Below are 18,540 nucleotides of genomic sequence, written 5' to 3'. Positions count from 1 at the left end.
CCAAACAGAATGTAAGAAAGCCCTCTAGTTAGCAAAACTTGATCAATATCCGCACCATTCATTAGAAAAAGTAGGGGATTCTGATGATAAACCAGTCTCTGATGGAGAACTTTAAGAGCATTCCAATGTTCGGAATGGGCATCTCCTTGCATTCTCATCAGCCATGAAAACCATAAAGTCCTTGAAGTCAAGCATGGTATAATGGTTATACTTCCATCCTCTAAGATGTCCCTAATAACACTGAAAAGTAGTAAATCTCTAGTGAAATGTATAGCTGCAATCACTTTTGTATAAAAATATAGCAGCTCATAGGGGATGTAGCTCAGTGGTAGAGCACATGCCTTGCATGTATGAGACCCCGGTTTCATTCCCCGGAATCTCTATTTTTTACAAAATACAGCTTTGTACCATATGTAAACTCTCTAGAAGAGCCACAGATAACAAGCAAACCAATAAAAGTACTCTATAGCAATAGTCAAAGTTGAATACAAATCATAAAAAATCAATCAAATATGATTATATTCAACATCGTCTTCATTCCATTTTTCAAAGTAAAGTTCCCATTGAATGCCTATAGCCATTCTCCTCCACTGAGGGAAAACATATGGTAAGTAGGAAATAGATTTTTTATTTTCAGTGGGAACTGAGGGCGACTACCTGAGCAAAGTTTAATAAAAGAGCAAGACAAATAATATAGTAAAACTAATTGATTAAGATTGAGAGACAAGTTCAAACACTTTGTGAACAAAAAGAGGATGGACATTGGCTTGGAGGGCAAGCACTTAATGAAATTTCAAAGCATGGAATGATGACAACATATCAACTCTAGATAGATTGTCTGGTGAAGCATTAGCTAGCAATGCCCAAGAGGCAGTCATAGCATGCAACCTTTGTGCCCTTCCGCTAAGTTCTGACACTGATGACCAAACAGATTGTAAAACAGCCCTCTAGTTAGCAAGACTTGATCAATATCCACACCATACATTAGTAAAAGTAGGGGATTCTGATGATAAACCAGTCTCTGATGGAGAAGTTTAAGAGCATTCCAATGTTCGGAAAGGGCATCTACTTGCATTCCATTCAGCCATGAAAACCATAAAGTCCTTGAAGTCAAGCATGGTATAATGGTTATACTTCCATCTTCTAAGATATCCCTAATAACACTGAAAAGTAGTAAATCTCTAGTGAAATGTAAAGCTGCAAACACTAGTGCATAAGAAAATAGCATCTCATACGGGATGTAGCTCAGTGGTAGAGCGCATGCCTTGCATGTATGAGGACCCGGTTTCAATCCCTGGCATCTCCATGTTTTGCAAAATACAGCTTTTTACCATATGTAAACTCTCTAGAAGAGCCACAGATAACAAGCAAACCAATAAAAGTACTCTACAGCAATAGTCAAAGTTGAATACAAATCATAAAAAATCAATCAAATATGATCATATTCAACATTGTTTTCATTCCATTTTTCAAAGTAAAGTTACAATTGAATGCCTATTGCCATTCTCCTACACTGAGGGAAAACATATGGTAAGTAGGAAATAGATTTTTTATTTTCAGTGGGAACTGAAGGCGACTACCCGAGCAAAGTTTAATAAAAGAGCGAGACAAATATTATAGCAAAACTAATTGATTAAGATTGAGAGACAAGTTCAAACACTTTGTGAACAAAAAGAGGATGGACATGGGCTTGGAGGGCAAGCACTTAATGAAATTTCAAAGCATGGAATGATGACAACATATCAACTCTAGATAGATTATCTGGTGAAACATTAGCTAGCTAGCCCAAGAGGCAGTCATAGCATGCATCCTTTGTGCACTTCTACTAAGTTCTAACACTGATGACCAAACAGAATGTAAGAAAGCCCTCTAGTTAGCAAACTTGATCAATATCCACACCATTCATTAGAAAAAGTAGGGTATTCTGATGATAAACCAGTCTCTGATGGAGAACTTTAAGAGCATTCCAATGTTCGGAATGGGCATCTCCTTGCATTCTCATCAGCCAGGAAAACCATAAAGTCCTTGAAGTCAAGCATGGTATAATGGTTATACTTCCATCCTCTAAGATATTCCCTAATAACACTGAAAAGTAGTAAATCTCTAGTGAAATGTAAAGCTGCAATAACTTTTGTATAAAAATATAGCAGCTGTTATGGGATGTATCTCACTGGTAGAGCGCATGCTTTGCGTGTGTAAGGCCCCGGGTTCAATCACCAGCATCTCCATGTTTTGTAAAATACAGCTTTTTACCATATGTAAACTCTCTAGAAGAGCCACAGATAACAAGCAAACCAATAAAAGTACTCTACAGCAATAGTCAAAGTTGAATACAAATCATAAAAAATCAATCAAATATGATTATATTCAACATCGTCTTCATTCCATTTTTCAAAGTAAAGTTCCCATTGAATGCCTATAGCCATTCTCCTCCACTGAGTGAAAACATATGGTAAGTAGGAAATAGATTTTTTATTTTCAGTGGGAACTGAGGGCGACTACCTGAGCAAAATTTAATAAAAGAGCAAGACAAATAATATAGTAAAACTAATTGATTAAGATTGAGAGACAAGTTCAAACACTTTGTGAACAAAAAGAGGATGGACATTGGCTTGGAGGGCAAGCACTTAATGAAATTTCAAAGCATGGAATGATGACAACATATTAACTCTAGATAGATTGTCTGGTGAAGCATTAGCTAGCAATGCCCAAGAGGCAGTCATAGCATGCAACCTTTGTGCCCTTCTGCTAAGTTCTGACACTGATGACCAAACAGATTGTAAAACAGCCCTCTAGTTAGCAAGACTTGATCAATATCCACACCATACATTAGTAAAAGTAGGGGATTCTGATGATAAACCAGTCTCTGATGGAGAAGTTTAAGAGCATTCCAATGTTCGGAAAGGGCATCTACTTGCATTCCATTCAGCCATGAAAACCATAAAGTCCTTGAAGTCAAGCATGGTATAATGGTTATACTTCCATCTTCTAAGATATCCCTAATAACACTGAAAAGTAGTAAATCTCTAGTGAAATGTAAAGCTGCAAACACTAGTGCATAAGAAAATAGCATCTCATACGGGATGTAGCTCAGTGGTAGAGCGCATGCCTTGCATGTATGAGGACCCGGTTTCAATCCCTGGCATCTCCATGTTTTGCAAAATACAGCTTTTTACCATATGTAAACTCTCTAGAAGAGCCACAGATAACAAGCAAACCAATAAAAGTACTCTACAGCAATAGTCAAAGTTGAATACAAATCATAAAAAATCAATCAAATATGATCATATTCAACATTGTCTTCATTCCATTTTTCAAAGTAAAGTTACAATTGAATGCCTATTGCCATTCTCCTACACTGAGGGAAAACATATGGTAAGTAGGAAATAGATTTTTTATTTTCAGTGGGAACTGAAGGCGACTACCCGAGCAAAGTTTAATAAAAGAGCGAGACAAATATTATAGCAAAACTAATTGATTAAGATTGAGAGACAAGTTCAAACACTTTGTGAACAAAAAGAGGATGGACATGGGCTTGGAGGGCAAGCACTTAATGAAATTTCAAAGCATGGAATGATGACAACATATCAACTCTAGATAGATTATCTGGTGAAACATTAGCTAGCTAGCCCAAGAGGCAGTCATAGCATGCATCCTTTGTGCACTTCTACTAAGTTCTAACACTGATGACCAAACAGAATGTAAGAAAGCCCTCTAGTTAGCAAAACTTGATCAATATCCACACCATTCATTAGAAAAAGTAGGGTATTCTGATGATAAACCAGTCTCTGATGGAGAACTTTAAGAGCATTCCAATGTTCGGAATGGGCATCTCCTTGCATTCTCATCAGCCAGGAAAACCATAAAGTCCTTGAAGTCAAGCATGGTATAATGGTTATACTTCCATACTCTAAGATGTCCCTAATAACACTGAAAAGTAGTAAATCTCCAGTGAAATGTAAAGCTGCAATCACTTTTGTATAAAAATATAGCAGCTCATAGGGGATGTAGCTCAGTGGTAGAGCACATGCCTTGCATGTATGAGACCCCGGTTTCATTCCCCGGAATCTCTATTTTTTACAAAATACAGCTTTGTACCATATGTAAACTCTCTAGAAGAGCCACAGATAACAAGCAAACCAATAAAAGTACTCTACAGCAATAGTCAAAGTTGAATACAAATCATAAAAAATCAATCAAATATGATTATATTCAACATCGTCTTCATTCCATTTTTCAAAGTAAAGTTCCCATTGAATGCCTATTGCCATTCTCCTCCACTGAGGGAAAACATATGGTAAGTAGGAAATAGATTTTTTATTTTCAGTGGGAACAGAGGGCGACTACCTGAGCAAAGTTTAATAAAAGAGCGTGAAAATAATATAGCAAAACTAATTGATTAAGATTGAGAGACAAGTTCAAACACTTTGTGAACATAAAGAGAATGGACATGGGCTTGGAGGGCAAGCACTTAATGAAATTTCAAAGCATGGAATGTTGACAACATATCAACTCTAGATAGATTGTCTGGTGAAGCACTAGTTAGCAATGCCCAAGAGGCAGTCATAGCAGGCATCCTTTGTGCCCTTTTACTAAGTTCTGACACTGATGACCAAACAGAATGTAAGAAAGCCCTATAGTTAGCAAAACTTGATCAATATCCACACCATTCATTAGAAAAAGTAGGGGATTCTGATGATAAACCAGTCTCTGATGGAGAACTTTAAGAGCATTCCAATGTTCGGAATGGGCATCTCCTTGCATTCTCATCAGCCATGAAAACCATAAAGTCCATGAAGTCAAGCATGGTATAATGGTTATACTTCCATCCTCTGAGATGTCCCTAATAACACTGAAAAGTAGTAAATCTCTAGTGAAATGTAAAGCTGCAATCACTTTTGTATAAAAATATAGCAGCTCATAGGGGATGTAGCTCAGTGGTAGAGCGCATGCTTTGCATGTATGAGGCCCCGATTTCAATCCCTGGCATCTCCATGTTTTGCAAAATACAGCTTTTTACCATATGTAAACTCTCTAGAAGAGCAACAGATAACAAGCAAACCAATAAAAGTACTCTACAGCAATAGTCAAAGTTGAATACAAATCATAAAAAATCAATCAAATATGATTATATTCATCATCGTCTTCATTCCATTTTTCTAAGTAAAGTTCCCATTGAATGCCTATTGCCATTCTCCTACACTGTGGTAAAACATATGGTAAGTAGGAAGTAGATTTTTTATTTTCAGTGGGAACTGAAGGCGACTACCCGAGCAAAGTTTAATAAAAGAGCGAGACAAATAATATAGCAAAACTAATTGATTAAGATTGAAAGACAAGTTCAAACACTTTATGAACAAAAAGAGGATGGACATGGGCTTGGAGGGCAAGCACTTAATGAAATTTCAAAGCATGGAATGATGACAACATATCAACTCTAGATAGATTGTCTGGTGAAGCATTAGCCAGCTAGCCCAAGAGGCAGTCATAGCATGCATCCTTTGTGCCCTTCTACTAAGTTCTGACACTGATGACCAAATAGAATGTAAGAAAGCCCTCTAGTTAGCAAAACTTGATCAATATCCACACCATTAATTACTAAAAGTAGGGGATTCTGATGATAAACCAGTCTCTGATGGAGAACTTTAAGAGCATTCCAATGTTCGGAATGGGCATCTACTTGCATTCTCATCAGACATGAAAACCATAAATTCCTTGAAGTCAAGCATGGTATAATGGTTATACTTCCATCCTCTAAGATGTCCCTAATAACACTGAAAAGTAGTAAACCTCTAGTGAAATGTAAAGCTGCAATCACTTTTGCATAAAAATATAGCAGCTCCTAGGGGATGTAGCTCAGTGGTAGAGCGCATGCTTTGCATGTATGAGGCCCCGGGTTCAATCCCTGGCATCTCCATGTTTTGCAAAATATAGCTTTTTACCATATGTAAACTCTCTAGAAGAGCCACAGATAACAAGCACACCAATAAAAGTACTCTACAGCAATAGTCAAAGTTGAATACAAATCATAAAAAATCAATCAAATATGATTATATTCAACATCGTCTTCATTCCATTTTTCAAAGTAAAGTTCCCATTGAATGCTTATTGCCATTCTCCTACACTGAGGGAAAACATATGGTAAGTATAAAATAGATTTTTTAATTTCAGTGGGAACTGAAGGCGACTACCTGAGCAAAGTTTAATAAAAGAGCGAGACAAATAATATAGCAAAACTAATTGATTAAGATTGAGAGACAAGTTCAAACACTTTGTGAACAAAAAGAGGATGGACATGAACTTGGAGGGCAAGCACTTAATGAAATTTCAAAGCATGGAATGATGACAACATATCAACTCTAGATAGATTGTCTGGTGAAGCATTAGCTAGCTAGCCCAAGAGGCTATCATAGCATGCATCCTTTGTGCCCTTCTACTAAGTTCTGACACTGATGACCAAACAGAATGTAAGAAAGCCCTCTAGTTAGCAAAACTTGATCAATATCAACACCATTCATTAGAAAAAGTAGGGTATTCTAATGATAAACCAATCTCTGATGGAGAACTTTAAGAGCATTCCAATGTTCGGAATGGGCATCTCCTTGCATTCTCATCAGCCATGAAAACCATAAAGTCCTTGAAGTCAAGCATGGTATAATGGTTATACTTCCATCCTCTAAGATGTCCCTAATAACACTGAAAAGTAGTAAATCTCTAGTGAAATGTAAAGCTGCAATAACTTTTGTATAAAAATATAGCAACTTTAGGGGATGTAGCTCAGTGGTAGAGGGCATGCTTTGCATGTATGAGTCCCTGGGTTCAATCCCTGACATTTCCATGTTTTGTAAAATACAGCTTTTTACCATATGTAAACTCTCTAGAAGAGCCACAGATAACAAGCAAACCAATAAAAGTACTCTACAGCAATAGTCAAAGTTGAATACAAATCATAAAAAATCAATCAAATATGATTATATTCAACACCGTCTTCATTCCATTTTTCAAAGTAAAGTTCCCATTGAATGCTTATTGCCATTCTCCTACACTGAGGGAAAACATATGGTAAGTAGGAAATAGATTTTTTATTTTCAGTGGGAACTGAAGGCGACTACCTGAGCAAAGTTTAATAAAAGAGCGAGACAAATAATGTAGTAAAACTAATTGATTAAGATTGAGAGACAAGTTCAAACACTTTGTGAACAAAAAGAGGATGGACATGAACTTGGAGGGCAAGTACTTAATGAAATTTCAAAGCATGGAATGATGACAACATATCAACTCTAGATAGATTGTCTGGTGAAGCATTAGCTAGCTAGCCCAAGAGGCAGTCACAGCATGCATCCTTTGTGCCCTTCTACTAAGTTCTGACACTGATGACCAAACAGAATGTAAGAAAGCCCTCTAGTTAGCAAAACTTGATCAATATCCACACCATTCATTAGAAAAAGTAGGGTATTCTGATGATAAGCCAGTCTCTGATGGAGAACTTTAAGAGCATTTCAATGTTCGGAATGGGAATCTCCTTGCATTCTCATCAGCCATAAAAACCATAAAGTCCTTGAAGTCAAGCATGGTATAATGGTTATACTTCCATCCTCTAAGATATTCCCTAATAACACTGAAAAGTAGTAAATCTCTAGTGAAATGTAAAGCTGCAATAACTTTTGTATAAAAATATAGCAGCTGTTATGGGATGTATCTCACTGGTAGAGCGCATGCTTTGCGTGTGTGAGGCCCCGGGTTCAATCCTCAGCATCTCCATGTTTTGTAAAATACAGCTTTTTACCATATGTAAACTCTCTAGAAGAGCCACAGATAACAAGCAAACCAATAAAAGTACTCTACAGCAATAGTCAAAGTTGAATACAAATCATAAAAAATCAATCAAATATGATTATATTCAACATCGTCTTCATTCCATTTTTCAAAGTAAAGTTCCCATTGAATGCCTATAGCCATTCTCCTCCACTGAGGGAAAACATATGGTAAGTAGAAAATAGATTTTTTATTTTCAGTGGGAACTGAGGGCGACTACCTGAGCAAAGTTTAATAAAAGAGCAAGACAAATAATATAGTAAAACTAATTTATTAAGATTGAGAGACAAGTTCAAACACTTTGTGAACAAAAAGAGGATGGACATGGGCTTGGAGGGCAAGCACTTCATGAAATTTCAAAGCATGGAATGATGACAACATATCAACTCTAGATAGATTGTCTGGTGAAGCATTAGTTAGCAATGCCCAAGAGGAAGTCATAGCATGCATCCTTTGTGCCCTTCTACTAAGTTCTGACACTGATGACCAAACAGAATGTAAGAAAGCCCTCTAGTTAGCAAAACTTGATCAATATCCACACCATTCATTAGAAAAAGTAGGGTATTCTGATGATAAACCAGTCTCTGATGGAGAACTTTAAGAGCATTCCAATGTTCGGAATGGGCATCTCCTTGCATTCTCATCAGCCATGAAAACCATAAAGTCCATGAAGTCAAGCATGGTATAATGGTTATACTTCCATCCTCTAAGATGTCCCTAATAACACTGAAAAGTAGTAAATCTCTAGTGAAATGTAAAGCTGCAATCACTTGTGCATAAAGAAATTGTAGCTCAGAGGTAGAGTGCGTGCTTCGCATGTATCAGGCCCCGAGTTCAATCTCCAGCATCTCCATGTTTTGCAAAATACAGCTTTTTACCATATGTAAACTCTCAAGAAAAACTAAAGATAACTAGCAAACCAATAAAAGTACTCTACAGCAATAGTCAAAGTTGAATACAAATCATAAAAAATAATTCAAATATGATTATATTCATCTTTGTCTTCATTCCATTTTTCAAAGTTAAGTTCCCTTTGAATGCCTATTGCCATTCTCCTACACTGAGGGAAAAGATATGGTAAGTAGGAAATAGATTTTTTATTTTCAGTGGAACTGAAGGGGACTACTCGAGCAAAGTTTAATAAAAGAGCGAGACAAATAATATAGCAAAACTAATTGATTAAGATTGAGAGACAAGTTCAAACACTTTGTGAACAAAAAGAGGATGGACATGGGCTTGGAGGGCAAGCACTTAATGAAATTTCAAAGCATGGAATGATGACAACTTATCAACTCTACATAGATTGTCTGGTGAAGCATTAGCTAGCTAGCCCAAGAGGCAGTAATAGCATGCATCCTTTGTGCCATTCTGCTAATTTCTGACACTGATGACCAAAAAGAATGTAAGACAGCCCTCTAGTTAGCAAAACTTGATCAATATCCAAACCATTCATTAGTAAAAGTAGGGGATTCTGATGATAAACCAGTCTCCGATGGAGAAGTTTAAGAGCATTCCAATGTTCAGAATGGGCATCTACTTGCATTCTCATCAGCCATGAAAACCATGAAGTCCTTGAAGTCAAGCATGGTATAATGGTTATCCTTCCATCCTCTAAGATATCCCTAATAACACTGAAAAGTTGTAAATCTCTAGTGAAATGTAAAGCTGCAATCACTTGTGCAAAAAAACGTAGCAGCTCATAGGGGATGTATCTCAGTGGTAGAGCGCATGCTTTGCATGTAAGAGGCCCCGGGTTCAATCCCCGGCATCTCCATTTTTTGCAAAATACAGCTTTTTACCATATGTAAACTCTCTAGAAAATCCAAAGATAACAAGCAAACCAATAAAAGTACTCTACAGCAATAGTCAAAGTTGAATACAAATCATAAAAAATCAATCAAATATGATTATATTCATCGTCGTCTTCATTCCATTTTTCAAAGTTAAGTTCCCATTGAATGCCTATTGCCATTCTCCTACACTGAGGGAAAACATATGGTAAGTAGGAAATAGATTTTCATTTTCATTGGGAACTGAAGGCGACAAACCGAGCAAAGTTTAATAAAAGAGCCAGACAAATAATAAAGCAAAACTAATTGATTAAGATTGAGAGACAAGTTCAAACACTTTGTGAACAAAAAGAGGATGGACATTGGCTTGGAGGGCAAGCACTTAATGAAATTTCAAAGCATGGAATGATGACAACATATCAACTCTAGATAGATTGTCTGGTGAAGCATTAGCTAGCAATGCCCAAGAGGCAGTCATAGCATGCAACCTTTGTGCCCTTCCGCTAAGTTCTGACACTGATGACCAAACAGATTGTAAAACAGCCCTCTAGTTAGCAAGACTTGATCAATATCCACACCATACATTAGTAAAAGTAGGGGATTCTGATGATAAACCAGTCTCTGATGGAGAAGTTTAAGAGCATTCCAATGTTCGGAAAGGGCATCTACTTGCATTCCATTCAGCCATGAAAACCATAAAGTCCTTGAAGTCAAGCATGGTATAATGGTTATCCTTCCATCCTCTAAGATGTCCCTAATAACACTGAAAAGTTGTAAATCTCTAGTGAAATGTAAAGCTGCAATCACTTGTGCATAAAATTATAGCAGCTCATAGGGGATGTAGCTCAGTGGTAGAGCGCATGCTTTAAGATGCCCCAGGTTCAATCCCCAGCATCTCCATGTTTTGCAAAATACGGCTTCTTACTTGTTCTTGTAAACTGTCCAGAAAAGCCCAAAATAACAATCAAACCAATGAAAGCACTCTTTAGTAATAAGCAAAGTTGAATACAAAAAATGAATACTTTATCAAAAATGATTATATTCACCATCTTCTTCATTCCATGTTTCAAAGATAAGTTCCCATGTAATGCCTATTGCCATTCTCCTACACTAAGGGAAAACATGTGGTAAGCAGGAAATAAATTTTTTGTTTTCAATGGGAATTGAAGGGGACTACCCAAGCAGCAGTTTAAACAATAATGGAGACAAATAATACAGCAAATCTATTTGATTTAGATTTAGAGAAAAGTTCAAACCCTTTTGAACAAAAAGAGGATGGACATGGGCTTGGAGGGCAAGCACTTAATGATCTATCAAAGTATGGAATGATGACAACATATCAACTCTGCATAGATTGTCTGGCAAAGGCTTAGCTAGCAATACCCAAGATGCAGTCATAGCAAGGATCCTTTGTGCCTTTTAACTAAGTTCTGACACTGATGACCAAATAGAATATAAGAAAGTCCTCTAGTTAGCAACACTTGATCAATATCCACACAATTCATTACATAAGATAGGGGATTCTGATGATAAGTCAGACTCTGATGGAGTAGTTTAAGAGCATCCCAATATTTGGAATGGGCATTTACTTGAACTCTCATCAGCTTTGGATACCATAAAGTCCTTGAATCTAGTAAGGTGTAATGGTTATCCTTCCATCCTCTAAGATATCCCTAACAACAGTGGAAAGTAGTAAATCTCTAGTGAAATATAATGCTGCAATCGTTTGTGCATAGCATTATAACAGCTCATATGGGATGTAGCTCAGTGATAGAGCACTTGGATGAGTTATCCCTTAAATGGTCAGTGTTGTAACGACTCATATTATCCCTGATATAATACGAGTCATTACAACACTGACCATTCAAGGGATTACTCATCCAATAAACCCTTTAAAAAGAACTCTTTATATATGGGAGATTATTAACAAAAACCAATTAGAAAGGAAAGGACCCCATTTAAGAACCATAATTATGGCAGAACAGATAGAGAAACAACTCCTGAATGGAGCGTTCCCCACAAAAAAAGACATTTTGAGCATAGACATCACTCGAGCCAAGTTAATGAAGATCTGGAGAGAGATTTACTTGTTTCAAACCGTTTTTTCTCATTGAGAGGCAATGATGATTTCTACATCTCTGGGGCTGTAAGGTCTAATTTTTTAGGGAGGGAGAGAAACCTAACACCATATCGGTAGGAGAATGGTTTGGAAAAAGAGGAAAAAGGGGTAGAAAAGAAAAATTTTGAAAAAATATCCCTAGAAATAGGAACAAAAGGATGAGAATACATCTATATTAAATAAGAGAGTATCCCTTTAATTGAATCCAGAGTTGATGATTATCAGGCCCCAGTAAAAATATTCAATCTAAGTTCACATATTCTCTCACAGGAAGAATCCTCTCTGCTACAAAAAGGGATCAAATATGCTCCAACTAATAATATTGATTAATTTAATATTTTTGTTGATCTACAAAATTTGTTTGGAAACTTACAATTAAAAAGTATTTTGCAAATCAGGAAAATGTATGTCCCAAGGAGATGGAAAATTTAGATGTGGAGGTTAGGACCCATTTGGCCTAAGTCAATCTTTTTTCCACAATATTTGAAGGGGCCTTATATTGAGACTTTTACCTCATTGGTTATTTAGGATCTTAATAAAATAAAAAAATAAAAAACATTCAATATGACCAATAGAGAAAAGCCTTAAGAGAACTATATAATAATAAAAAACTAGTTATAAAACCAGCTGACAAGGGGGGGTTGAACTTATGAATAATATTGATTATGAAATCGAAATTATGAGACAGTTGCAGGATATTAAAACTAACAGAAAATTAAGGGGAGACCCCTCCGAACATACTAAATTAAAATTCTGACAGATGGTAGAGAAGGCAGCAAACAAAAAGATCATTACAGATAAAGAGGCAAAATTTCTCTTAATCGATGACCCTTCTATCCCAGTAATTTATATTCTGCCTAAGGTGCACAAGTGTTTAGAAAAAAACCCTGGTAGACCCATTATATCGGGCGTAAATTCGATAACATCGAATTTGTCAAGTTTTATTGATTTTATCCTTTAGCCATTGGTTAGTCTAAACAAATCACATCTCAAGGACATTATGGATTTTTTAATAATATTGGATGCCATTTCATAGGAAGATTACTTTTTGCTGGTTACAGCTGATGTTAGTTCCCTCTACACCATCATTGAACACAGTGATGGTGTAGATGCAACATGTCATTTCTTGGGACTCTCTGACATACTTCAAAAACTACAGGATTTTCTTGTGGAAGGAATAGAATTTATATTATTCAAGAATTTTTTTTATTCAAGAATTATTCTTTCCTCCAAAAGACAGGGACTGCGATGGGCACCAGGTTCGCGCCAAGCTACGCAAACCTGTTTTTGGGTTTGTGGGAACTGAACTATATATGGAGAAACCATTCATTTGGAGCGAGCCTAGTGTCCTATGCACGATATATTGATGACATTTTTTTCATCTGGAGAGGAGGGAGAGACAGTTTGAGTGATTTTTGTAAATTTTTGAATACCAACAATAAAAATATTACTCTTACTTTTGACATACAGGAAAATATTATCAATTTCCTTGATATTACTGTCTATATTGATGAGGGTAAGATCAGTACCAAAACTTTTACTAAACCAACTGACTCTGGGTCATACCTTTTAGCAACAAACTGCCACCATTTGAGTTGGATTGATTCCATCCCGGGTGGACAGCTTAAAAGATTGAAAAGAAATTGTATGAATAAAAAGGTGTTTACTGAGCAGGCGATTATTATGGGAAAAAGGTTCAAAGCCTGTGCATACAATAAAATTAAGGTAGAGAAAGCCATTGATTCAGTAAGCTTGATGAACCAACAGGAACTACTTGACAAAACTAAGATTCAAAAGGATAAGGAAAACTTTGATATCGCGTTTAAACCACATTTACGAATGAACATAAATCTATTGAGAAAGTATTCTCGGAACATTGGTCATTGTTAAAACATGATACGATTCTTGGATCAATTTTACCTGAAAAACCAAAACATATATATAGAAGAGCTCCTAATCTTAAATCCAAACTTGTGTCAAGTAGTCCTCCACCTCCGCGGACATTATCTCATATTACCTCAAAGGGCTTCTACCGGTGCAAAAATTGCATTGGATGTAAAAATATTAAGAGTGGGAGCATTAATAAAATTGAGTCCACAACTATTAATGGTAAGGAGATAAAGATCAGAGAGTCCATTACTTGCAGTACTAATAATGTGGTATATGCAATAAGATGTACATGCGATAAAGTATATATATCAGTAGAACCTCTCGACCCCTTAAGGTTCAATTGGGGGAACATTTACGTAATATCAAGTGGGGCCTTGAGACACATTCACTCTCAGCACATTTTAAACAGTATCATAATTGTATTATTCTGGGAATATCATCTTTTTGTGTTTTAAAAGCTGTGAAGGGGAGTTTACGTCATAATGATAGTTGTAAAGTTTTGGCAAAAACTGAAATGAATCTGATATTTGAGTGTAAAACCTTGATACCGGGAGGTCTAAACAACGATTTCGAGATCAAATGGTTTTTATGACACTTTCTTATAAAAGATTCTATGGTTCGTCTGATACTGCTGTTTGACTTTTTATACTATTTTTCATGTTTTATAGCATAGAAATATATGACAATTGTTTATGAATATATTTGGTATATGGGATTCTAATGCCAGTTTTTTAGTTTTGTAGATTTCTCAATGCAACCTAAGGACTTCCGAATAATTGTGAATGTTGGCCTCATATTACTAAATTGAAGAATATAACATCTATGAACATGAAAGTTGTTTATTTAATTTAAATGTACGTTCTTAATATTTTAGTAACACATTGGTATCTTATGGGCAAGTTTTCCATCTAGTATCATGGCCACGGTTACTCTTCCGGTCCCCAGGGTGGTCATGTGTAATCGGGTAGACACATCCGCCTTAGTGGGTCTGGAAGTGACGTGTGTGTTCCACTCTGCACTGTAGGATTCAGCGTGGTGGGCTCACGGCATCACTTCCAGTTCTTTGGTGTCCGTGCCTCCATTTTTGGTACTGTACCCCGATGCGGGTAGCGGGGCTAACATATTTGGACACCATATCTGGGAGCTCTGTTTTGAGGCTTAGACCTCACTTTAATCTTAATATGCCACGACGTCACTTCCGGTCTCCGTAACATGGAGCTGGTTTTCTTTTCTTCTGTCATTCTGTATTGGGGTTGCAATCGGAGGATGGGATCACCTCCAGATTGAAAGCCTTGAAAAAATATTTCTCTATATGACAGTTTTGGGCAATATAACCCTTAATATATTAGTAATTTATGGGCAGAGATATCAACTTCCTGTTGTATACAAACGGTTGCCATGGTAACGTATGGTATTGCAATCATGATCTAAGAACTGTAATATGTCTATTTTGTCTGCAAGTCTGTATATATGAATGTAATTGTATCTTTTGTGGTAAATTATGCATTAATGACTGATGTCACTTCCTGGATTTTTTAATTGGCTGTTCAATGTTTAAATATCAGGCTCATTCACACTCTGGACACATCTAATAGAGGCCGAAACGTGTTGACAGCACCATGAGTGTGAACAGCCTTTTTTATCCTGATATATCAGGTTTGCATCCATTTTTCATTTTCTATCTGTGGGACCTTTTGTCCATTTTTGTGTTTTGTTTTTTTTTTATTTATTTATATGTGTATTTGACCATTGTATTGGCCATTCTACTTGCATCGTATATAATCACTTTTATGAGAATTTTTTTTGGCAATAAAAATTGGACTTTCATAACTACCTGGATATGAATAATTTTTTTGGGGGGAGTAATCTATAACACCCTGCGGAGAAAGTATTTTGACCTGTAGGAGTTAATCTGCAAGGATCACTGATAAAGAAACCTTTATATGCCTGATGTCTTCTATATTCACCGTGAGTGGGGTATGCTTTTTACCTATGGAACTCATATAAAGATACCTTGATGTGTTTGAATTCTGCACTCTTATAGTGAGTGGGGTAGGCTATTTCCCTTCTATCTTTGAACAGAAGCTACACATTCTCTCTAAATATGGAAGTTAATGCTATAAAGATACCATTTGATATATGATATTGCACCGTTGAGTGTGAGTTGGGGTACGCCTGCACCCTTTTGCATTAACCTTTTTCACTACAAGGAATTGTTTTCTATATATTTCTGGATATAAAAACTGTACTACACATATGTATATTTTTTCTTTCATGTTTGTATGATATCACATTTTTCATTGGAGGATAAAGAGGAAAAGAAAATTGGACCATCATCACGAATATCATCCATCCTTAAGGAACGTAATTTTTTCTATTTTTTCACATGTTTTATTATACAGATTTTGAAGTGCCTTGTTTTTTGTCACATAATTTTTTGTTTGCACAGTTATGTTGAAATTTGATGAGATTTCGTATGTTTGAATCACTGTTTAGGCTGCTATATTTTGCGCCATTCACTAAGGATGCCCCCCATTTTTTCGGGTGATGAGCGTGCCTGGTTTCCTCCAAACATAACGCCTGGCATTCATGAGTTCAATCTTTGTCTCTCATGGTCTGAAAGTCCTTCAGGTGCATTTTGGCAAACTCCAGGTGGGCTGCCATGTGCTTTTTACTAAGGAGTGGCTTCCATCTGGCCACTCTACCATACAGGCCCGATTGGTGGATTGCTGCAGAGATGGTTGTCCTTCTGGAAGGTTCGCCTCTCTCCACAGAGGAATGTTGTAGCTCTGACAGAGTGAACATCGGGTTCTTAGTCACCTCCCTGACTAGGGCCCTTCTCCTCCGACCGCTGAGTTTAGACGGCCGGCCAACTCTAGGAAGAGTCCTGGTGGTTCCGAACTTCTTCCATTTACGGATGATGGAGGCCACTGCGCTCAATGGTAACTTCAAAGCAGAAGATATTTTTCTGTACCCTTCCCCAGATTTGTGCCTCGAGACAATTCTGTCTCTGAGGTCTACAGACAATTCCTTGGACTTCATGCTTGGCTTGTGCTCTGACATGCACTGTCAAGTGTGGGACCTTATATAGACAGATGTATGCCTTTCAAAATCATGTCCAATCAACTGAATTTACCACAGGTGGACTCCTATTTAAGCTGTAGGAACATCTCAAGGATGATCAGTTTAAACAGGATACACCTGAGCTCAATTTTGTGATTTCTTAATGGGGTTTTTGTTTTATTAAATTTGTAAAAATCTCAAAAGAAATTTTTACACGTTGTCATTATGAGGTATTGTGTGTAGAATTTTGAGGACAAAAATTAATTTATTCCATTTTTGAATAAGGCTGTAACATAACAAAATGTAGAAAAAGTGAAGTGTTGTGAATATTTTCCGGATGCATTGTATTTATTTTTTTATTTTAGAATGTATCCATTTAAAATACAATGAGGCAAACCTTAATCCTCAGCAGCAGTGCTACATTTACTGACAGTTGTGCACAGAAGTTTCATGAGTGGCACTTCCACTCTGCATGTTGGTACTGGTGGTTATTAGTTCTGAAAATGTGCAGATAGGTGCTTCATCAAAGTAAATGATCAGCTACAGATATGCCCAGCTATATCCTTGCTGCTGGTGCGGCAAATTGCACCATGCATAGAGCAAGTCGCGCTCCCGCGAGCGGATACGCATGCTGCGTACTCGACCGCACCTCCATAGGAATGCATGGTGCGATCGCAGTGTGCGCCATAGCGAACCATAGTGTATACAGATGTGGGGAATTGTGATGGCGCGTTGCGTGCTCACATTTGTGGCGCAATCAGCCACAATGTAACTGGGCGCATCTGTAGGTGAGCAAGAATGACAAGCTATTTAGATAAATGGTCTATTACATCAGTTGGGTAATTTTCTGCTTTCCATGGAAACAATGAGGGTATTCAGAAAATATATTTATATGTTGTTCCTGTTGCCACAGAGCAACAGAACAAAAAGCGTTAAGACGCATACACACTGGACGATTTTTCTGAACGAGATAAATGATAACGACATCTTTGAAAGATATATTGTTCAAATCACCCAGTGTGTATGCACTTACCGACAAAAATGATGCGCGCTCCCGTGCGTCATTATTGATATCCCCCGTCGTCTGTTCATGCAGCCCAATCTGGAGATATCATTAACGATGTCATGCAGCCGAGTATATGTGTATGTGCCATACATGCCTACCCTCCTGGAATTTGTGGGAGGCTCACGATGTTTCATGTAACCCCCTGTGCCCCCAGAAAGGTAGGCACTTCTCCTAGTGATGTGGGCACAATGGGGAGAATTTCTGCTGCAATTGCGAGTCTCCATGTAGGGGGCAGGGCTTTAAATGACGCAATTCCTCATGAATAGCATAATTTAACCCCGCCCCTATTTAAATTTGCTGCAATCACGGCAATTTACTGTGAAGGATCACGGCTTAATGACACAAACCATCAGGCCCTGCGCCCTTCGCAACCCACCTGCTACTCCTCCCCGGGCTTCCCCCAGGAGGAGAAATAAAGGTAGGTAAGTATGGTGTGTGTGTGTGTGTAAGTCATGTTCTTGCATTCATGTTTCCCAGACAAAAAATAATTGCACAATAACCTGAAACATTGGTACATCATCAATAGTGCCATCGATAGTATTGACTGTTTATCCCAGTTTCACAGAATATGATGTCACAAGGCAATCCACAACAAAACTGTGAATAAGAAAATGTATACCTGTCAGTAATGTGTGGTAAGGTGATGCACAGCCTTTCCTGTCATACTTAGGTATACAAAAAGTATTGTGGTCGCTCATATCAGCTTAATGACTTTGCACAGGTGCTGTAAAGGGCGGGGTTTACACTGAACCACAGAAAAAAAAAATGATTCCCTCCAGCTCACTACAGCAATATCA

The 18,540-nt window shown here is 37.2% G+C and overlaps 3 non-coding genes across 3 annotated transcripts; all 3 read left to right on the top strand.

Moving 5' to 3' along the window:
* Positions 1–4,923: 4,923 nt before the first annotated feature.
* On the top strand, positions 4,924–4,995 carry TRNAA-UGC (transfer RNA alanine (anticodon UGC)). The gene has a single exon. It is a non-coding gene; the product is annotated as a tRNA-Ala (tRNA).
* Positions 4,996–5,845: 850 nt separating this feature from the next.
* TRNAA-UGC (transfer RNA alanine (anticodon UGC)) lies at positions 5,846–5,917 on the top strand. Its single transcript has one exon. It is a non-coding gene; the product is annotated as a tRNA-Ala (tRNA).
* A 3,600-nt stretch (positions 5,918–9,517) lies between these two features.
* Positions 9,518–9,589, top strand: TRNAA-UGC (transfer RNA alanine (anticodon UGC)). The gene has a single exon. It is a non-coding gene; the product is annotated as a tRNA-Ala (tRNA).
* The last annotated feature ends 8,951 nt before the right edge of the window (positions 9,590–18,540 follow it).

This window comes from Taudactylus pleione, unplaced genomic scaffold (genome assembly GCF_031769625.1).
Source record: "Taudactylus pleione unplaced genomic scaffold, aTauple2 ptg000070l, whole genome shotgun sequence".
NCBI lineage: Eukaryota > Metazoa > Chordata > Amphibia > Anura > Myobatrachidae > Taudactylus > Taudactylus pleione.
The sequence above is the reverse complement of the archived record's forward strand: the minus strand, read 5'-3'. Positions and strand labels throughout refer to the sequence as shown.